This window comes from Leptonychotes weddellii, chromosome 3, assembly GCF_054177405.1.
Source record: "Leptonychotes weddellii isolate Sample4059 chromosome 3, ASM5417740v2, whole genome shotgun sequence".
Taxonomy (NCBI): Eukaryota; Metazoa; Chordata; class Mammalia; order Carnivora; family Phocidae; genus Leptonychotes; species Leptonychotes weddellii.
The window spans coordinates 9,383,246-9,406,601 of NC_138371.1; the positions used below are offsets into that span (position 1 = coordinate 9,383,246).

The 23,356-nt window shown below is 37.8% G+C and overlaps 1 long non-coding RNA gene across 2 annotated transcripts in view; it reads right to left on the minus strand.

Moving 5' to 3' along the window:
• LOC145720443 (uncharacterized) overlaps positions 1 to 16,333 on the minus strand; it is a 32,013-nt gene extending 15,680 nt beyond the window's left edge. Inside the window, exon 1 of one of the 2 annotated variants that reach the window (XR_014143349.1) lies at positions 15,789 to 16,322. This is a non-coding gene — a long non-coding RNA (uncharacterized LOC145720443). Of the gene's footprint in view, positions 1 to 15,788 lie in introns of both variants that reach the window. The other variant, XR_014143348.1, reaches the window with a different exon arrangement.
• Positions 16,334 to 23,356: the final 7,023 nt, after the last annotated feature.

A 23,356-nucleotide genomic window follows, 5' to 3' on the forward strand; every position in this document is an offset into this window, starting at 1 on the left:
TTTTTTTAATTCATTTTCTACCTTTGAAACCTAGAGGTATGTGTGTAGACATAAAATTTTATGAAGTAGATAGATTACTCTGTGTTTTTGTTTTTTTTCCCAAAGATTACGTACCTATGACAACCCATTGTATCTGGAAAGAAAAACGTGTGAACACTTGCCTCACTTAAGTTCTTATTGTGTTTTGGTGCTTCATATGTGCCTTTCTCAGTGACACAAATCTTCTTTTCTTTTTTTTAAAGATTTTTTATTTATTCATTTGAGACAGGGAGATACAGAGAGAGAGAGAGAGAGCACATGAGCAGGGGGAGAGGCAGAGGGAGAGGGAGAAGCAGGCTTCCCATTGAGCGGGGAGCCCAATGTGGGGCTTGATCCCAGGACCCTGGGATCATGACCTGAGCCGAAGGCAGACGCTTAACCATCTGAGCCACCCAGGCACCTGATACAAATCTTTTTAAGAGCATACATTTGAATTATTCCTATGACATTTCTACTGCTACATGTACTAATAACTAAGGTTCAGAATATATTATCAGTCTCAGGGAAGGAAGTACTTACTGTTTTAAAATAAGAGCAGTAATTCAAGAATCTTCTGACCATTTTGATAAGTGTTTGATAAGAAGGAAATAATGTTCTTTGTATTTTTTGAAAAGAGCCATACTGATCAGAAAAACAGCATGTTTTTGAAAGAATTAGATAAGGAAAATATACCCCATCCAACTACCTTACCATTTGGAAAAGCCAGCATCATTCTCAGGTCCTATATTATCCATCTTACGTGTCTCATCTTCTGCTTTTATTGCCCAGTGGATGTGATTGCTTTCAGAACCCCCCTGTGCTCAATCATTTTTGCAATAATAGCTGGATCTGAAAGAGTCCTGTGTTTATCACACATACTTCAAGATCAACAGAAGGCAGTCCGTTTGGCAGAAAGCTGCTTTTAAAATCTGAGCTTAAAAAATAGATATTTTACAGGGAATTTATTCTACATATCCAAGAGTTGTTCAGAAAATAGATGTCATTTTGATATAAAATAATTTTTTAAAAGTTTCAAATGTAAACATCTCTATCACATACATGCTTTAACTGGGCTTTTGGATGATATGTGTGAAGATAAACATGTACGTGTTTTTCTGTACCACTGCCTTGGCCATATCCATGGGTATTTTTGGCTAGCAAGTGGGAAGTGAATATGAAAGGATATTAATAGGGCCAACATGAAGGAGCTATATGGCCAAATCTCAATTTCAAGTAACCATTTTGAATCCTTCATGCTTACACTTGGAAATGTGCTAAACTTTCCAGAGTGGACTCCTAGGGTCAGACTGTTTTTGGTCAGGCTTCATGTGTAGATGATGGTACATTAGTAAATGCTATTTCAAAAAGGTCTCCAGAGAAACTCTACAGAGAAATGCTAATTAACCATCAATATTTGCTCTACAGTGCTGTTCAATCTCATTCAACTAAGGAGATCTCACACAAAGACTTAGAGAAAGAAATGAGATTAATACTTTATATTCATAGCTAGAGATATAGTGGTTCTGCTGTTGCTAATTGGCGCTGAATAATGTGTAAATATCACAGGCTGACGCCTTTCACTCACCATATCTTTTGCAGAAGTTATTTCCAAAAGTTTTCATAAAAATCTCTCTATCCCTGCCAGAAAGACCCCCTTTCCAACTCATGACCTTCAAGGAACCAAGGTGGTTTTCTATATTTATACAGTTAATGGGAAATATGGTATTCAGGAAAAGGGGCTAGTTTTCAAACTCCCACTTCGCCATTATCAGAGATCTCTTGGCAGCTGGTTGAATTTAAGCTGGTAAACACCTTCTTAGCACTATTATATATAAATTGCACTTCAACTAGAAAGATAGATAAATGTTGGATTTATTTAACTTGGATTAAAAATTTTAACTTGGGTTGAAAATATGACATTCACTTTTCCTGGCTAAATAATTAAGTCTAGTCTATCACATTATAAATCCCACTGGGATTTGTGTCTATTCCTACACGTGCACACAGCTTCAGTTTATACACTTAATTGTTTATACACTCAAGCTTGACGAAAGAGCTGTGCGTGTGTGCGTGCGTGTGTGTGTGTATGTGTGTGTGTTTAAAATCTTTATCTTGTCCCAGAGTAAAACAATAAGATTTCATCTGTATAATATGCTGGCCACTTTTGCTGGGGTGTTGAACAATAGCCATGGTAAAGTGTCCTCTACAAGTAGAACCTCTATTCTTAGGACTCTAGAAAGGATTCCATCCAATCACATTGTGGAGGTCTTCCTCTTTGAACAGAAATATTTAGATTAAAATGAACATCAGTATTTAGGGAAAATAAATCTGAACACTAAAATAATAACGTCTCTGAGAGGGTCTCAGCAGCAGGAAGCAGAAAAAGAAAGTCACTATATATTACAGGATTTACATAGGACATGGCTCAGAACGTTTTAATAACTTCCTTGGGAAATTACCTCAGAACATATTAATAAAGCGTGCAAGAAGCCCATTTAATTAATGTATAAACCTTTTTTTTTTTTTTTAGTTTTTAACCCTAAATGGCATTACTTATCTTTGACAAAAATCTTATTCATGAGACTTGGTTACCAGTAAATTTTGCTTATTTACAAGATTCAAACCTTTTATCAAAGAGTAAAGATAACTACCATGGCAGGATTTTTTTAAAAAGTATGTTACAGATTACCAAGATACATTTCTTAAATTTGGAGAACAATTGCTGTGTTGCTAAAAACAATTTGCAACCCAAAGGATGACTTCTTCATTTGAATGTATATTTTGACTCATTTTTGAAATTCTAATATCTTATTAAATTAAGCAAGAATTTATTGAACACCTAGGAATTGCCATGTATAAGAACGTGAGTAAATTGTCATCCCAGACATTAAGGTGCTTATCAACAGTATGACCTTCTGGATACAAATCAAGTGGGAGCCCCCAGGAACAAAGTGCTTGTCCACCTTCCTATTTTTGACCACTGTGTTGGGGTATGACTAGCCGTGAACCCTAGGCTAGCCAACTGGCTTCTGGATGTCTCATATTCCTTTTTTGTAAGGTCAAAGTAACGCAGGTTTCTTGTGGGAATCACTTGGCATGATATATGTAAAGGTACCACAAGGCCCATACACACGACAGATATTTTAAAAACTAGTATTATTTATGAAAATTTCTCACCTCCACTCTTAGAGGTCTTGTGACTTTAACAATGTCTTACAGTTTTGAGAGATCTATGGTGAACTATTTAGTTCATATTTTTACCACACTCTAAAGTCATAGGTAATATCAGCAAAGAGATCTGTTTTTCTCTCATTTTATATCGATGGAATCAAATTAGTCTATTTTCAAATACATGCTATTGTATTGTAAGTTGACTGGTTCCTTTAAAATGACAGGCATCTGAGTTCCTAGCATATACTTCTACTAAAAATCAGGAAAATCAGAGATAAGAAGGAATTTCTGATGAGAAGCTGTCCCCAGGAGTGAGCCAGACAATGAGAGGGGCTGGGGTAAGAGTCAGACATGGCGGACACTGGTTGTTTTGAATGAAACAGATGGGCTTGTTGAAACATAGTGGGTCCTTACAATTAATTTCATGGTGTGTGGGTAATATCCAAACCTTAGAAATTAGTGGCTTATGCGCCTAAGCCGGAATTTGTAAAAAAAAAAAAAAAAAAAGAGGGGGGGTTGTAAATAGAGCATACCAAAACCAAAGAAAGACATGAATATTTGGAAGCTGGAAACTCTAATTGCAAAAAGCAGGCTGCATGGTCTTCATACTGTGTGTGAACATCTGCAAGCATCTGGGGTGGTAGAGAAGGGTGCTAGACAGAAACATGACAGAAATGGAAGAGCATGGGAATGTGGGGAAATCTAAGAACAACCTTCTCTAAAAACACCTACTTTCGGAACTCTATTTCAGATGCTTTAAAAAAAAAAGCACTTTATTGAGGTATGATTGACATCCAAAAGCCATGAATATTTATTGTATTCAACTTGATGAGTTTGGTGATAAGCATACATCCCTGAAACCATCACCGCTCAATGCTGTAGACATATTTATCACCTCCAAAAGTTGCCCCCATCCCTTTTATTGTATTTAATTTTATATTTTAATGGAAAAAAATTTCTGTTGTGGTAAAATTTTTTCTTCACATAAGATCTATCCCCTTAACAAAATTTTAAGTTTTCAATACAGTATCATTAATTATAGGCCTTGGGTTGTATGGCTGATTTCCAGAACTGATTCATCTTCATTAACTGAAATTTTGTACCCTTTGACCAACCCCTGTCCATTTTCCTCTTCCCCAACGCCCGGTAACTACTATTCTACTCTCTGGTTCTATGAGTTTGCCTATTTTAGATCTCACGTAAGGGATATCGTGCAATATTTGTCCTTTGGTGTCCGTTTATCTCACTTAGCATAAGGTCCTCTGACTATGTGTGTTGTCGCAAATCACAGGATTTCCTTATCAAGTGTATCCTCCATACAAATACTCCTATCAAGTAGTTCATTGTACTCATAAATGGTGATACATTTTACTCTGGGAAGGGATTTTTCCAGGAAATATCCCTATTTAATGCCAATGAATCAACTGTTCATCAAACGCATGTGCTTAGCATCCCTAAACTTCCAGTTTAGTGGAGAGATTCTGTGAACAAGTCTTAGCAGTTTTTTGTTGTTTGTTTTTATCTTCTTGAGGTTGAGCTAAAGAGATGGTACTAATTTATCTCCTGATACCACCTATAATTAAATCAGCTGCTGTTTATTATACATATTATGAGGGCAGCCTTCTTGGATATACCAAATAGGTTAAAGAGAATATCCCCAAACATTTTTCATTGAAGCATTGGGTAACCATATCTGTGGGACCACAGTACAGCTCTGGGTACAGGTATATGACCTCTGAGCCACGGAATTAGATAGAAAATGAACAAGCACTCAGGAGGAGGGCCAGACATAGAACAAATCTTTCTTGGCAGGCCTTTGATCAATAGCAAAGGAAACACATATCTAAGCCCCTTGTAGAAACTGCATAGAAGGCATATTTTGAAAAGTTTTTGGGGAACAAGTGATGGTACATAACATTACATTATGATATTAACAGAAGACATGTAAAATGTCATTAATACTCTTGTGATTTACCAACGATGTTATTTATTGACATTATTCTTTGTTGTTTTATTTGAGAGAATATAAAATACTGATCAGATTTCATAGATTGGCTCCTGTTCTCCATTCCCTTCCCCCTACCTTTTTCAGAGAATTCGTCAGTTCTGTTGTACTGGTGTAGGGGAAGGAACCCAAAATTAGCAGCTGCACAGAGACCACAGTACCGTGGAGGTGGCCATTATATTAAAGAACATTCCTCCTCTGGTCTTTTCCTCATTAGCTCAGCTAAGAGACTTTCTGAGCAACATCTGATGTGGAATTCAATCATTTTTGTCTACGTGACTGTTTCAGAATGATTTTCACGATATGATGACTACAGTAAGAAAAGAGCCCTCCAGTTACTCCCTTGTTCCCTGAAATTTATTTACTCTGGCTGCCAAATATCAACATAGAATTTTGGCTTATAAAATATGGATAAATATAGAATTCAAGGAAACAGTCTTTTTATCTCTGCCTGATATCTGTATTTTAATCATTATCAAGCCTTTCTGCTGGCCTTGGACAAGACTGTATGAGGTTTGTAGAGGTTTGGCTTAACATGTTTGTGGTCGTGATTTGTAAGCACTTTTTAAAACAACAGATATAGATTCCATTCCAGCCATTAAAGTTATGCATTTTTGATAAGCAGACTATAAATTACAATCTATGGTGTCGTGTGAAAGAATGAGGCCAGTAGAATGGGAAATAAGCACAGGGCATCTCTCTGTTTTTAATGTTGTAAATCAGGTTCTTTAAGAAGATCATTGTTCTGTACTCTTCATCAGGCCAGTATTTAAACCTCAATAAAGGAAGTGAACTCAGAATCTGATGAGTTGGGGCATAATGGGAAACATTTAGATGTGTTACAACCTTTCTTCAACTTTTATTATTCATGAGGTGGTGATACATACCTAAGGGTTGAGGTTAATTTATTTATCCTTGTATTCAGATAGGGGCTGTTAGTTTTACATCTCACATTTAGCTCTGAGATAATCAGTGGCCAAACTCAAAGTACAAGTCATTATGAAAAATTCTTATCATGAAAAAGAAATATACTAGTTTTTGTCAAGGGCAAAACTTTCACTAATTCTGAGACCCAAAGGAAATTTACCACATATCACACATTGCTATTTTCCAAGCAACCAAATTTAATAACTGCTGTTTTCAAACAGAAGGTATGAGGTGAAATAAAACAATTTTTAAAAAGTCTGCCCTGAGCTCTGTGTTGTGGTTCCCAAACATGAGTGCATGGTGGAAGCACCTGGACAGCTGGTCAAACCATATATCACTGTCTCAACCTTGGAGTCTGTGGTTGTGAAGGTCTGAGGTGCATTTCTAACAAGTTCCCCAGAGATGCTGATGGGGCTGGTGTGGGACCACAGTTGGAGAGCTTCTTTTCTGTGGGGTTTTCTCAGGTCACTCAAGAGAAGTTCCAAAACATTCAATTTTCTTATAAGCTTAATTATCTAGGTTCACTTTAGATGCCTCCTGCACTGTGTAGAAATAGCAATTGGACTTAATGGAAGAGCACCCTAGAGCCTGTCTTCCTTCTGAGCCCCTCAGCCAAGGCATAACTACAAGCAAACATTCATGAGCTCTATTTTCACCCTTCTTAGTAATAGATAAGTTAAGTAATACATAAGTAAATAAATTCAATAACATTTTTATTGGTTTTCTACTAGGTTCTATGCTCATAAGCATACACATTTTTTCAAACCAATGGGGTCAACAAAGTATCCAGGTGGTAAAGTTTGTAGGAAAAACACGAAGGATGGGAACCAGATAAACTCTATGTGTAGAGAACCACAGCAGGGTTCCTCCTCCTCCTCTTTACCCTCTTCTTCCTATTCCTCCTCTTTCCACTTCTTTTTTTGTGGTCATTTTAACTACAAAGTGAAATTCTTCAGAGGAAGGGATGTCTATATGTAATCTAAAAACAATGCAGAGAGATTATAGCAAAGAAAATTTACAATTGTTATCCATCTTAGATGATAGCTATTTGTCTGGGTGTTACTCACTGACACATGGGGCTACAAGCACTTGAAGTGTGGTGAGTGTGGACCAGCATGTGCTGTAAGGACAAAATATACCCTGGTTTCCTATACCTCCCACCCCCCTTCACCCATTTGCCCATCTGCTAACCCCCCTTTCCTCTGGCAACCCTCAATTTGTTCTCTGTATTTGCAGGTCTGATTCTGCTTTTTGTTTGTTTATTCATTTGTTTTGTTTTATAGATTCCAGATATAAATTAAATCAAATGGTATTTGTCTTTCCCTCTCCAACATTTCACTTAGCATAATACCCTCTGGTCTAGATCCATCCATGGTGCTACAAAATGGCAAGATCTCATCCCCTTTATGGCTGTGTAATAGTCCCTTGTGTATATATGCCACATTTTCTTTATCCAGTGAGGAAACATGGGAATAAAAGGTATAGCATAGGGAATATAGTCAATGACATTGTAACGGTGACAGATGGTAGTCACACTTGTGTGAGCAAAGCATAATGTATACAGATTTTGAATCAGTGTGTTGTACGCCTGAGACAAATGTAACATTGTGTATTAACTATACTCAGATAAAAAATTAAAATAAATAAATAAAATAAAAAATAAATAAATAAATAGATTTAATAACTAGCAGAAGGTTTTATTGCTAGGTAGTTTTGTGGTAACATGAAAATAGCAATTACTATAATGGAATAAAACAAAATGTTATTTCTTCTCATCTACTAAAATATCATTATTGTAAAATGTTAAACACACTACATGTTTTATGGCATCTTAATTTTAAACAGCCTTTAAATATTAGAAACACACAAAAATATCTCCAAACTTAAAAAAAATAAAGAAGCCTGGCAAAATCATTCTGGAAAAAAAAAATGCACTCTAGATTTTGAATACTTCGTAAAAAACAGAAAGAATGTAATGTCTACTTAATAATTTTGCTTTCATTTTTATTTCATGTTGAAGTGATAATATTTTAGACATGTTTGTTTAAACAAAATATATTTCTAAAATTAATTTCACTTGTTTCTTTTTTACTTTTTAAAATATTACTAGAACATGGGGCGCCTGGGTGGCTCAGTTGGTTGAGCCTCCGACTTGATTTCGGCTGAGGTCATGATCTCAGGGTCATGAAATCGAGCCCTGTATTGGGTTCTCCACTGAGCATGGAGCCTGCTTGAGGTTCTTTTTCTCCCTCTCCCTCTGCCCCTTCCCCCTCCGCTGCCACCCCCTCCCACTCACACTCGAGCTCTCTCTCTCAAAAAAAAAATGTTACTAGGACACCTAAAATTACTTATATGGCTCATGTTATATATATATATATATATATATAGGACAGTTCTGATTTAGATCTTTAGCTCATTTTAACCCATCTCAGTCCAAAGCTTTTCACTCATTTTGCCAAATGCCAAGGACATCTTAGATGGAATATATCATGGCGTCAGCTGGGTTAAGGCCAGTGTTGGCTTAAGCCATGTCAGTATCTAGTGCTTAACAGACAATACTTCATCCTCAATGCACTTTCATCTATCAGAGGAAGGAGAGCCAATGTTTCTTGTTTGATTCATTATTTAATAACTTATTTATTCAAGAAAACTATTCAAGAAATAGATTTTGCATGGAGTTATACTGCTCTTAACTTTTTTCCTTAATATTTTAAAATTGTAAAACTCACCTAGGTACACAGTTTAAAATTTTTATTATGCCAAAAGGTACAGTAACAATACTAAAAATTTCTGGGATTTGTCATAAGTAAGTAATTTTTAGTAATACTAAAAATTTATGAGACATGTCATAAGTAAGAGGCACTGTCATCTGACTTTTTGCCTATAACTTTGGATGCTAGAAACAACTGGACAATTCCTTTTAAAATTCTTAAAGAGAATAATTCTAGAGAAAATTTATATCTAGCTAAAATAGGTGTAAATTGTCAAGATTTAAAAACCAAAAACATCATCTGTTCTGCAAGGGCATAGAAATTTTTTCCCCCATTTCACAAGGAAGTTACTTGCTAATAATAGATGATAGACCAGGAAAAAGGAATAAATGCAATCCAAGCAACAGAAGCATCCAAGTGGGGTTATCAGGGTGGGGGATTCTGAAATGATGTGATGATGAACATTAGTGTTGAGATGACAGAGAGTAACAATCCAAACTGGAACTAAGGAGAAAAGGCTTTGGGACGGTGTTCCTCAGGAACAAAGAAGAAGTAATTAAAAAATACGTTAAAGATAATTTGTGGAACACTGAAAACAAAAAATATCTATGAATATAAGCTGGATATAAAGAGATATCTATTTTAGGATTTGGAGTATTTATGTTCATAATAGTATAATGCTTATTATCATCTGAGGCATCAAAAATAATTTTATGATGCTCATAGATTCTTTTTATTTGATGAACTTAATATGATTAATCTGTGCTCTTCACAGTTGGCATTCAATAATAATGAACCATAATTCAAAATTGTTTTGATGTCATTGTCTGCTAAATTTTTTAGAGCAATGAACTTTACTTTCAAAAAAAGTTATACAGCTTCACGATAAAGAATAAGGCATATGTGGATCACTACATCAAAAACTAATGAGGTATTGTATGGTGATTAACATAACATAATAAAATTAAATTAAAAAAAAGAATAAGGCACACAGACCGCTATAAAGTGAGCTTAATAATTCCACCACCTTAAAATAAACATCATTCATGTTAAGTGAATATGATTCAATCTCTATGTGTGGAGATAGATGTCAGATGATAGCACAGGTAGACTTAGATGTATAGATAAAATGCTTTTATTTAAGGGTGCCTGGGTGGCTCAGTTGGTTAAGCTTCCTAAATCTCAGAGCCAGTAACAGTGCATCATGTCAAATTTTGCTTGTTTCCAATCTCTCTGAGTTTCCCTTCTGCTGTCTCTCTCTCACTCTAGCTAAATAAAGTTCTCTGCTTTTAAGGGCACATATGAATAGAGTGGACCATCTGGATAAGCCAGGGTGATCTCCCTATTAGGTCTGTAACCTTAATTATACCTGTAAAGTCTTGTTTACCAGGTAATATAGCATATCAGAAATTTCTGGAAATTAGCGAATGGACATTTTTGTGGGGCCAGTAATCTGCCTACCAGAGACATGACCAAAAGTATGAGATGTTAATAGAGTCCGTGACAGTTCATGCAGCATTAAGACATTGAGAAGCACTGGAAGGAAGTTAACAGGTGCCCTGGGCACACACACTCAACATTAAATATGTTCCATTTTGCAACATTACTAAGTACCTTCCATCTTGCAACAAAAGAAAGATGTTCTCGATCTCATTTTTTATTCCCAAAATGCTATTTATCTATGCTACTTTATATATCTAAAATCCATCACTGTTCGCTTAATAATGGACATCACAACCAACTTACCTATAAAATGTAACTTCACTACTTCAATGGCTCTGTTATTTTGTTATTTGAGAGTCTTAACTTTTATTTATTTTTTTTAGTTTTTTAAAGATTTTATTTATTTATTTGACAGACAGAGACAGCGAGAGAGGGAACACAAGCAGGGGGAGTGGGAGAAGGAGAAGCAGGCTTCCTGCTGAACAGGGAGCCTGTTGTGGGACTCGATCCCAGGACCCTGGGATCATGACCTGAGACGAAGGCAGACGTTTAATGACTGAGCCACCCAGGCACCCCGAGTCTTAACTTTTAAAGAGTAATTTTGAATTATTCAGTGTTTTATTCCTTAGATTACTATGTGGAAAAATATAATTGGCTAATAAATGATAAGCTTAACTCCCTACCACCCTCTCTGGCCTTTAAAATTGGTGACAAACAGCTTCAGAAGAATAGGTATTAATTCTTCTTTAAATATTTGGTAGAATTCCCCTGGGAAGCCATCTGGCCCTGGGCTCTTTTTTGTTGGGAGATTTTTGATTACTACTTTAATTTCCTTGCTTGTTATGGGCCTGTTCAGATTTTCTATTTCTTCCTGTTTCAGTTTTGGTAGTTTATAAGTTTCCAAAAATGCATCCATTTCTTCCAGATTCCCTAATTTTTTGGCATGTTGGCATATAGTTGCTTATAGTATGTTCTTATAATTGTTTGTATTTCTTTGGTGTTGGTTGTGATCTCTCCTTTTTAATTCATGATTTTATTTATTTGGGTCCTTTTTCTTTTCTTTTTAATAAGTCTGGCCAGGGGTTTATCAATCTTATTAATTCTTTCAAAGAATCAGAGCCTAGCTTTGTTGATCTGTTCTACTGTTCTTTTGGTTTCTATTTCATTGATTTCTGCTCTAATCTTTATTATTTCTCTTTTCCTGCTGGGTTTAGGCTTTATTTGCTGTTCTTTTTCCAGATCCTTTAGGAGTAACATTAGATTGTGTATTTGAGACTTTTCTTGTTTCTTAGAAAGGCCTGTATTGCTATATACCTCCCTCTTAGGACCACCTTTGCTGCATCCCAAAGGTTCTGAACTGTTGTGTTTTCATTTTCATTTGCTTCCATGAATTTTTTAATTCTTCTTTAATTTCCTGGTTGACCCATTCATTCTTTTTGGATGCTCTTTAACTTCCATGTGTTTGTGTTCCTTCCAAATTTTCTCTTATGATTGAGTTCAGGTTTTAAAGCATTGTGGTCTGAGAACATGCAGAGAATAATCCCAATCTTTTGGTACTAGTTGAGACTTTATTTGTGACCCAGTATGTGATCTATTCTGGAGAATGTTCCGCATGCGCTTGAGAAGCATGTGTACTTTGTTGTTTTAGGATGAAATGCTCTGAATATATCTGTGAAGTCCGTCTGGTGCAGTGTGCCATTCAAAGCCCTTGTTTCCTTGTTGATCTTCTGCTTAGATGATCTGTCCTTTGCTGTGAGTGGGGTGTTAAAATCCCCTACTATTATTGTATTATCATCAATGTATTTCTTTAATTTTGTTATTTATTGGTTTGTATAATTGGCTGCTCCCAAGTTAGGGGCATAAATATTTACAATTTGTTAGATCTTCTTGTTGGATTGACCCTTTAATTATGATAATTATCAGATGACTTCAATCATATGTGGAATTTAAGAAACAAAACAGAGGATCATAGGGGAAGGGAGGGAAAAATAAGACGAAATCAGAGAGGGAGACAAACCATAAGAGACTTTTAACTATAGGAAACAAACAGGGTTGCTGGAGGGGTAGTGGGTGGGAAGGATGGGGTAACTGGGTGATGGGCATTAAGAAGGGCATGTGATGTAATGAGCCCTGGGCGTTATATGCAACTGTTGAATAACTGAACTCTACCTCTGAAACTAATGATACACTATATGTTAATTAATTGAATTTAAATAAAATAAAATTTAAAAAAGAAAATAAATAAAATAAAATTGATGACAAAGATATGCTTATAAGTAATGAGTTATTGACAAAAACAAGGCAAAATCCTGGAAATAAGTAGCAGTGCTCTTCATCCAATACATAAGATGTGTTAGCATTTAATAGAGGTTTTAACCACTGTGTTTGAAAGGTAACTAAAGGATGTGGCCAAAATCTAGTAACATGGTTTACTCAAAATGATGTATCTACACAAGCAAATCCAAATAGGTGATTATATAGTTACTGCCCCACCTACACACCAAGACATCTCTTTCGATGTGGCCATAGTCAATGAAAATAAAATAGGGTGTAAAAATCGCCTTACCTCTTCTGCATGTTGGTATCCCTACCTGGAAAGAGAAATGGCAGAATCCCTTCTCTTAGGTATTTTATGCCAATGCTTGGCATGTCATTCACGTGTCTGTTTCCCCTCAATTAATTATCTGCCCTTCCCCTGCTCTTATCTGTCTCTTAAGGAAATATATTTCCCAGGCTTTTTTGCTCTCTGTTTTCTAGGTACATTTAGTCAATGAGAATCATCAGAGAGAGATATAAGGATGGAAGAAGAGGAGAAGACTCTCTTTTCTTTCTTTGGCATGTCCTTTGCAGCTTTGGATACTCTCTATCATCAGGTAAACTTTCGCCAGGTGGTCCTGGCCCCTGGTCCTGCCAGCATCATCTTTTTTTCTCCCTGTTTATTATACTTACGACGATGAAAAACTAAAGCCAAGGTGCTAAAATCTTCCTTATATTCAATTCATTCCATCTAGACAGAGGTTTAAACCAAAGTTAAAATTTGTCATTTGTGCCTGTTGTCACTCCAGAATTATCTAAACTATGCTACCTTTATTAATAAAGAAGAATCAGATACATCCTGCTGCTTAGAATATTTTTGATGCCTACTTTTAGATATTTAATGTGTGGCTTATGGGTTCTCAATAAGTATGGCATGAAAAGATATGAAAAGCCAGCATTCTTGACTTTTTAGTTCATTACCATTTCAAATGTTCATACTTGACCTGATGCATTCCAACAGAGCATAAATCTTTCATCTGCTTCTCTATAAATAACTAAACTGTCATTTAAAGTCACTTCTATTCACTCAGTCTGTTTAACACAGGGAAAAATCCAGGCAGCTGTTGATGAGCTTTTTTCAGAGTATCCTACAGAAAAAAAAAAAAGTGGCACTTGAGAAATCAATGTATTACCCTCTATTTGATCCCATGGTTTAGCCATATCTATGAGAGACTAACAAAAGGCATGTTGAAAGTCAGCAAAATGTCAAACACCTTTCTTTTCAGCTTGCATTAATTTTTCCTCAATAAATTCTATTAGTCTAAATTGTCTAGTTTGAAAATTATGGCTTGGATTCATAGCACACCTTTATGAAAATTCACATCTATTTAAGAAGAGCATGTGGTATGGGATATGGTAAGGTCTCTTTAAAATTATTACTTAATAGAGTTGCCTTTAGAGTTAAATATTTTCATATCACTTTGGATGTACTGAGCCTCAAGGTGTGTTTGAATTTACTGAGGATTGAGAGTAATGAGGTTACAGTGCCCAGTCTGGGAATGTGTGTATTCACTTCTTAAGAGAAACTCCAAAAATCACATTGAACTTGCAAGTTCTGAGGTGGACACACACACACACACACACACACACACACAGACATGCTTACAAAAATGGATGTATTAGTCTCCTTTTGCTGTTGTAACAAATTACCATAGACTTAGTGGCTTAAAATAGCACAGATTTATTATATTGCCATTCTGGAAGTCAGAAGGTGCAATTGGTTACACCAGGCAAGGTGCTGGCAGGGCTGTGTATTTTCCTGGGTGCTCTAGGGGAGAGTAGTTCTTTCCCCTTTTCCAGCCTCTAGAACCTACCAGCATTCTTTGGTTCACAGCCTCCTTTCATCTTCAAAACCAGCAATGGCATCACTCGGACACCAGACACCGACTCTTCTGTCCCTCTCTTCCATCTTTCACGGAGACTTGTGATTACATTAGGCTCAAGGCTCGAGGGAAAATCTAGGATATTCTCTTTAATCTTAAAATCAGCTGATTGGCAACTTGAAGTCCACCTGTAACCTTAATTCCCCTTTGCCATGTATCATGACATATTCACAGGATCCATCTTTCTACCTACCTCAGTGGGCAACCATCAGCTATCCCAAAATTAGCAGTTCAGCATTTGTCGTATAGTTTTTAAAATTCTTGGTCAATTTCTTTATCAAGATATCATAATCTGATATTTTTAGGTTTAGAGATATATTTCAGGATCTATCTCCAGATAAGACTATTTTATAGACAAAAAATATTTTTTTCAAGTGGTCATAGATATACTCTTTTATGTTACTAAGAAACTGTCTGAGAGTGATAAAAAATTATTATTATATAGATTTATCTCTAACATGCTATTGATTTCCTGGGTAAGAATCATTTTAGGTAAGTTTAACTTATGAGGTTAAACTATATGACTTTCAGTCTTGAATGTTCCTGTTTCTCTTTAAATATATCTAAATACCTGGTTTCTATTTTTAAATTAGCCCAACAATGTTTTCCTACCTAAGTAATTTGAAGGAGGCAAATACTCTTTTGTGTTAATGATGTTGTTCTATAATGATTTTCTAAAGCCAAATGTAAAAGTAAATGAAAAATAAAAATTATTAGAAAAAAACCACAAAAAACAAATCAGAACTGAATCATATTGTGCAGTAAAGGTTTGAAAAGCTATTAAAATGCAATACCATAACAATATAGTAGAAACAACACCAAACATATCCCTATAGCCATCAATGGAAACATGCTAAACTCACCTACTAAAAGACTTTCAAATTAGGGACACCTGCGTGGCTCAGTCTGTTAAACATCTGACCCTTGATTTCAGCTCAGGTCATGTTAGGGTTGTGAGATCGAGCCCCGCGTTGGACTCTGTGCTGGGTGTGGAGCCTACTTCTCTCTCTCCCTCTTCCCCTCCCCCCACCCCTTCTCTCCCTCTTTCTCTCTCTCAAAAAAAAAAAAAAAGACTTTCAAATTACAGCAAAAGTCAAAATCTAATGAAAAACTGAATGCAAGAGACACAACTACTATAAATCAATTCATGATGATGGAAAATAAAAAGATGAACAAAAGTACAGATCATAAAAGCCTGTGGTTATGGTTGTGGTATCTGACAAGGCAGAATTCAAGGAAAAAAATCATTAAACAAGGCAGGAAAGACTTATGTAAAACAAGTAGTTTGAAATGAAGGCCAGAAGTCACAAATACCTGCATGTTGAACAATAGAGCCAGGGACCAAGGGAGAAGAATGGGAAGTATTTCTAAATGGAGTATTCTCTCCTTTGTTGGGGTCTTCTCTCACTCTGTCTGCTTTGTCCTCTGTGTTTGCTTTCTGAGATCCTGGTTGTGCCCTTCGGTGAGATAGGGGCCAGTTTAAGCTCCTTTTGGGCTCAGTTTCTGAACATGAATATCCCACAGTGACTCGACAAGATGCTTCCCCCATACAGTCTCCACTGTGTCAGCTCATGAACTAGATTCCCCAGACGTGTATAGACCTCAGAACAAGCAGAGACTGATAGAATATGATGGAAAACCTCAATTATATGTTTAGTTTGCTTTGATTTGTATTAAGTGCTGTGTCATTCCATTCACACTTTTTTTCTCTTTTTTTTTATTATGTTATGTTAATCACCATTCATTACATCATTAGTTTTTGATGTAGTGTTCCATGATTCATTATTTGCGTATAACATCCAGTGCTCCATGCAGAACGTGCCCTCTTTAATACCCAGCACCAGGCTAACCCATCCCCCCACCCCCCTCCCCTCTAGAACCCTCAGTTTGTTTCTCAGAGTCCATAGTCTCTCATGGTTCGTCTCCCCCCATTCACACTTTTCATACGGGCTGTGCTAATTTCAAAATATTAGCCACTATAACTGAAGTTTAGGAACATAAAATAATATTTTAAAAAACCTACATCTATCTTTCTGCTTTGTTGGACTCTGTCTTAGTTTCCACCTTTGATGTCTTCAATATACATCAACAAGGTATTTGCATAAAGATTGTAAATTGCTCCTTCATAGTCTATTGCAAGAATGGCCAGGTTCATTTATTTCTCTAAATTAAAGAAAAAATTCCCTATTGGCCAAGGTTGATGAGAATGCTGCTGTCATATGTTCTTTGGGGATTCTCCACCCTCCTTCCATTAATCATCCAAGAGGACTTATGGCCTATGTGTGTGTTGGTACAGAAAAGTGACACTGGACAAGATATGTGAACAGAAGTTGATTTTATTCCTATATTAACACCAGCAATAGGGACAAGAGCTCAGACCAGCTCTAGATACCCAGATCTATTAAAACAAAGAACAGGAGAATATTTAAGAGCTGGGGTAGAGGTGGGAGGGGGTCAGGGGGTGGTCTTAAACCACCTGTGTTTGCTAATTGGCTTTACCCAAGGGAAAAGTAAACTTCTCCCACTCACAAGACAGGAGGTAGATTTACAGCTTGGAGCCAGGTTCCCACTGAATTAGGCTCCTATCCTCCCACAGAGAGTAGAAGATAAGGACACTATGTTCCCAGATAATTACATTTCTTTCTGTCTTTTTTTTTTTTTTTTTTAAAGACAGAGAACACAAGCAAGGGAGGGGCAGAAGGAGAGAGAGAGAACCTTAAGCAAGTTCCATGCCCAGCATGGAGCCCAAGGGCTGAGATCATGACCTCAGGGGAAACCAAGAGTAGGATGCTTAACCGACTGAGGCACCCAGGTGCCCCCAGAGAATTACATTTCAAAGCAATGGCTCCTAGATCCTTGAGAATGACAGTCTGGGATTGTAAAATTGGCAAAAGGTTTTTAAATAATTTTTAAGTTAAAAGAAATGTACATCTCAAAGGGATACAGAAATTAACAATCACAATTTCTCTAAGGTAAATGCTATAAGAAAAGAGAGGGAGGGACCTCTGTGCTTAGGCCCCCTGGCTTCTGTAAGGGCTGAGACCTGGTGGAGGTGGGGGCCTATGGAGCCCTGCAGTGCTCAGGTCCCATGCCAGATCCTACCAGACATCAGAGCAGCCCAGGACTCTGTGGCTTCTCTGCCCTTCTTGTAAGAGAGGAGGGATTTCTTCCTTCCTTTATTGGCTGACAGGTATGCAGTAGCAAAAAGAAGAGATCACTAAATAATTTCTCAGAGGTTCCTGTGTTATAGAACATAGCATATACACAAATACTGAACAGATGACTTGCAGGCGGGCACTAAGATCCTGGAAGACCTCAGGCTGCAAATCTCTTCACCTTACTCATCACTGCTTGATCCCTTCATGTTGCCAACATGAGTATGAAAGCTTGGAAGACAAGTGCTTATACTTAGAGGCTTCCAAGAGTCTGCCAAAATCTCTGTGAAGTTCCTGAGGAGGAGCAGGAATGCTTTACTTGTCCTGGCTTATGAAGGAGGGGAGAACACGTCGTCCCAAAATATGGCTCTTTGGCATGTCAAAAAGAAAACCACAGGCCCAAAACAGAGTCCCTCATGCTAGGCCTTTCAAACTAGGGCTTAATACCTAATCTAATTGCAGATTCAATCTCCGCCAGAAATGTACTTGTCTAGTCAGCACCAGACAGGTTATCTGTCCTATGGGCCCTATTCATTCCCCTCTCCCCAAGGGAAGATGAGATAACCCACCTAATGAGAACCCCTGCTCTTTTCCTAAGGGAGAGTAACCTTTCCTGGAACAATCCTTCCTTTTCTTTTGCTGATAACTTCCTTGCCCCACTCTCTTTCCTATAAAAACTTTCCATTTTGTATAACTCAGATTCCTTTGTACTCTCTTGATGGGATTCTGCCCAGTTCATGGATTGCTTAATAAGACCAGTTAGATCTTCACGTTGGTTGGATATTTATTCTTTCATAGGCATAAGAATTATTTGGGGTTATTTTTATTTTTTTAAAGATTTATTTATTTGTTTGAGAGAGAGAGAGAGAGTGCTCACAGGAGCAGGGGGAGGGGCAGTGGGGGAGGGAGAGAGAGAATCTCCAACAGACTCCCTGCTGAGTGCAGAACCTGATGCAGGGCTCAATCCTAGGACTCTGAGATCATCACTTGAGCTGAAACCAAGAGTCCAATGCTTAACTGACTGAGTTGCCCAGGCGCCCCTAGGCTGATTATTTTTAAGAAACAGTAGACACAGGGAAAGCTCTGAAAACCTAATGAAGTTACCCTTTTGTAAAACACATTTACATTTAGGAGGGAAATCTCCATTTGTTTTTTTTTTTTGTTTTTTTTAAAGATTTTATTTATTTATTTGAGAGAGAGAGAATGAGAGACAGAGAGCATGAGAGGGAGGAGGGTCAGAGGGAGAAGCAGACTCCCCGCTGAGCAGGGAGCCCGATGCAGGACTCAATCCCGGGACTCCAGGATCATGACCTGAGCTGAAGGCAGTCATTTAACCAACTGAGCCACGCAGGCGCCCCGGAAATCTCCATTTGTAAGGGTGTCTCCCTTGATGTCCAGGAAGAGGAGGATGATTATCTCTCTAGAAACTGTTATCAATGGGGAAGGCAGAGACTTAAATCTACAAAACCTTATATTTATTTACTGTGCTTTTCCTGAAGATCTCCCATACCTGGTTTCCCTAACCCCAACATGTTGTTATTAGCTGAAGATGATATTTAAAGTGGTGGTTTGGGTCATCTCAGGGAGTCATTTAGTTTCCTAAATATCACCCATGCATACAGGAGGTATGCATGTTATTAAATGTCTGTTTGTTTTTCTCTGGTTGATCTGTCTTTTATTACAAGGGTGTCTCAGCCAAGGGCTGGAAGAGTGGAGGGAAAATTACTTTTCCTCCCCCACCCGGCTCCATGCTATTCAGCACCTCCATTATCCTCTCCAAGGCAGTGAGCCACCCACTCTCCTGGTTTAGGACATGATAGTCACTTCATTTCCACAGTCCTGAGAAGCCCTCTGCTGGGTGACAGCTGTTGTCTGTAGAACAAGAGCAGTCTTAAGGAGAAATACCCATGAATGCTCCTCGCCAGTTCTCTGGTGGGTAAAATTACCCTCTTCCCTGGGAGTTGCCATTTTTCATACCCTTTGCTAGACTATTTTTCTCTTGTTCAGGAAGGCATGCATGTGATTCGCTGGATGGACAGTGTCCTTCCTGGTCTTAGACTTTGGTAGACTCTATAGTTTGCATTCGGTAGTAAACATCAATTTGCAATATGATTGAGGTCAAATTCAAATTTATCAAGTAGGGAAAAAATGCCCAGCTGGTTGTCATGGAGAGAGAGAATCTCCAACAGACTCCCTGCTGAGTGCAGAGGATCACCGTCAGTTAAAAGAGGAGAAACTTGGACTTCCTCCATTAACTGAACCCAAACCAGCAAACTTCAGACCATCCAAAGGGAAGAAGTCACTGATTTTCTGAAGCCAGGCTTTTATAGATTAGTTCCTTTCTTTTTCTTTTTCTTTTTTTTTAAATTTAAGTTCAATTAAGTTCCTTTCAGATTATACCATAACACTCTCTTTCATAAACATGACACCTCATTTTTAATCAGAAAAGCAAATGTAAAGTACACGAAAGGTTCAAACACAACATTTTTGAAATAAAATTTGAAAAAGCTTTAATTTTTCTTTTTTTTTAGAATTCAAGTGGAGAAATGAGTGCACCATTTAAATGTTAAATTTCTCCCACCAGCCACAAGCTAGTCAACATGTTTGTACCTTCCACAGGCTTCATACCACACAGTATTTTTAGAGCAGGTGAAGGCTGAAAGGAGAAAGACAAGTTTCTCCCACTAGCAGGTGACAATTTTGATTACCCTGATCTCCTAAATTATGTGTTCTGCAAACTAAATATTTTTATTATTGTTTAACTAATGAGGAGGAAAACGAGAACAGGTATTCAATTTTAAATCTATGTTCTAATGCAGGCGAATAGTTTTCAATTAGTTTGATGGCAGAATGAAAGAAGGTATTTTAAAAAATTATTTTAATTATAACATACTGCATATTCATGGTACATATTAACTTAATATCTTTATTTAATTGTAGGCTTAATTGCTGAATTAGTATGCCGCTCAGCTTAAAATGCAGGGACCAGATCTTGTTGCTGTTTGTTAATTCATATTAGAGCCCGTTTACACTTTTGGTATATTTTATTTGGTAGTGATTATGAAGCCAAGGTGAAGGAGGGCAATAGACCAACATGACTGTAATCGAAGTGCATTAGAAGGTGTTACTTGAGCTAGCAGTCCCAGGTGGAACTTAATAATGGCCTTGGAATTTTCGCAACCCGAAATCATCTAAGCACCAATGCCACAAGACACAACAGCATGGTGACACGGGATAGCACAGTGGCCCTCTGGCAGCTCCCCGGAAAGTCAAATGGGGTTTCCAATATTTAGCTGCGCTGAGGTAGCTTCACACAAAAACAAGGAAGAAAATCATAGCAGGAGAGTGGGTGTCTAGAAGTACTACACACATATCCCTGGATGGTTCACATTTTCTTAAAAAGATAAACAGGGATTCTTTGATATAAAGCCTCAGTGATTCGTGAAGAAACATGTTCTGTGGGTTGTCTTCTCAATAAAAAGCCATACATATTTATTATTGGAAATCTGGAGAAATAAATTTATAACAAAAACAAATATATATATGTGTGTTATTTGTTAAATATAACAAAACCTCACTAAAGCCTAAAATACTGTAAAGATTTGGGACTTTGTTCATCTCTTTTCTTCTTAGCTCATCTCTAGTATGAACTTCTCTTGCTAGCAGGGATACAAATCATGCCACATTTCTTTTTTATTTTTTTATAGAACTTGCAGCCAACCTGAGGTCTTATCCCCCAAACTGAGAAGTTTCCTTTAGGAAACCCCAAAGACACATCTGTGGAGGGCCTTTGTCTCTGCTCCTTATGGCTACTCCCAAACCATACTATCTCTCTCTCTTCTTAGAAGCTCGCAACCTCAGGCTGTCAGCCTTACCAGGCTCGTGCCCTCCTTATAACTATCCTACTGACCTGAGTTGGTTTTCCCTCCTTCTTTGCAGATTTTAGCTTCTCTCATATAACAGGCCCTCCTCTCTGTTCCTCTACCTCCTCTCTTCTAAGGAGCTTGGACCTTTTGCTTCCCAGTCTCTCACTCCCGTATTCACACCCTAGATGCCTTGCCACCACCTATCCTGCAGCTGCTCTGTGATTCCACCCCTCTTTCCCCATTCAATCCTTCTGGTACCTCAATGTCAACAAGTCTTAGCTCCCCAAAAGGCCCCGTGAGCCATTGGTCCCTCCACCCTTCCGTGGTCCTTCACTCCTATCATGTCATACTCCTTGATTCAGCCTAAATTCCATCCATGTGCCCATTTGCTCAATTATGTCTTCCTTCAACAAATATTTATCCCTTTATTAAATGGCTATGTTAAGCAAAGATGGACTGTAAGAGGAAAAGTAGAGCAAGGAACTAGTCTAGGGGCTGAGGATATATCAGTGAAATACAAATATCCCTGGTCTGATTGATCTTGCATTCAAAAAATAAATCAACAGGATAAATATGATGACAAAACCAAAACTCTATACTCAGGTGGGAGAGTCTGATGGGAAAAATGAGGCAGAGATACAGTGTCAGGAGGGGTGGATGTTAGACGGAGAGGCCAGGAAATGCCTTGGCAGCTTGTAGCATTTGAGTGAAGAATACTTGGAGGAGGAGGAAGAGGAGGGAGTCCCCACAGGGTATCAGGCCCTGGGTAAGGGGCAGGCCTAGTACGTGGAGGCCATGGTGTTTGCAGTGGGCAGAGCAAGACAAAGAGCAGTTGGGGAGGAGGATATAGTAGTTGCAGGGTGGGGCGGAAATGATTCAGAGTCCATTTTTATAGTTGCAACCTTGAATTCACACTCAGCTCCTTGCCTCTCTTTCTCACTATTCTACTCACTTGAGTCAGCCATAGCTTCAGTTAAACACAACTTGTCTACACCGTTTGCCATTGTGCATCTGAGTTCCACTGCAGTAATAAAATCCACCATAGTGACTGACTTACCTTAACTTCATGATAACTCACCTCACATGACCTCTTAATGCCGCCAAAGCCTCCCTCCCCTCCACACACACTACCACATCCCGCATGCCTCACCACACAAACACACGTTATATATCACACACCGCACATAAAAATACCATACCATCGCCTTTCCTTAGCTCATTCACTCTGCCATGCTCAGAGGACGTTCAATACCTTTTATCCCCTTCAGCCCAACTCCTCCTCTTGGGCAGTGGAAGGAGAATACTGATGCTCGTAAGCAGGTAGATGTGGTGGTCGGTGCCTGTGGAATTTTTCGTCAGATTTCTTCACTTTTTTCAATCAACTAAAAAGCAAGGTTGTCATCTGAGAACAAACATAGCAGAGGAGAAGAGGGAGTAGAGGTGACTGACCCCAGAAGCTACATTGCTCTAACTTTTAAATTCCTGTAGAAAAAAAAAAAAAGATTTTCTCTCTTCTACAGGAAAAGAGCATGATTGCTTACCAGAAGGCATCCAGCTATTAGTAACAGAATGTTCTTCAGCCCCCAGGGTTTTTAGGGGAGGAAGTAAACACCTTCCACTAATTCCAGTGAGTCAACTCCCCAACAAGAAATGGTGTGATGCCACCCAAAACCATAAGATACCTAGGAATAAATCTAACCAAAGAGACAAAGGATCTGTACTCAGAAAACTATAAAATACTCATGAAAGAAATTGAGGAAGACACAAAGAAATGGAAAAACGTTCCATGCTCATGGATTGGAAGAACAAATATTGTGAAGATGTCAATGCTACCTAGAGCAATCTACACATTCAATGCAAT